Source organism: Myotis brandtii, unplaced genomic scaffold, assembly GCF_000412655.1.
Source record: "Myotis brandtii unplaced genomic scaffold, ASM41265v1 scaffold410, whole genome shotgun sequence".
NCBI lineage: Eukaryota > Metazoa > Chordata > Mammalia > Chiroptera > Vespertilionidae > Myotis > Myotis brandtii.
Window position 1 is genome coordinate 1,080,989 of NW_005365764.1, and position 229 is coordinate 1,081,217.

The 229-nt window shown below is 66.4% G+C and overlaps 1 protein-coding gene across 3 annotated transcripts in view; it reads left to right on the plus strand.

The window, feature by feature from the left end:
* The window catches only part of PEX14 (peroxisomal biogenesis factor 14), a 135,623-nt gene that overhangs the window by 402 nt on the left and 134,992 nt on the right, over positions 1 to 229 (plus strand). The window lies entirely within an intron of this gene.

Sequence of the window (229 nt, forward strand, 5' to 3'; positions counted from 1 at the left end):
TTCGTCGTCAGTCACCTTTGCGCGCCCCTCGCCGAGTGGGAGGGTCGGGGTGACCCGCTCAGTGCGTTGGTGGGAAGGGGCTGACTCCATGTAAACAGCCGCCACCACGCTGTCTGCTCAGGACCGGTCCTCGCTCCCCAGGGCTCGGTGTCTCCACCAAGAGCTCCGGTGTAGCGGTTCGGCCACAGGTTCAGCCGCACCTCATCAGTTGCGGGGACCCCGAGTGTGG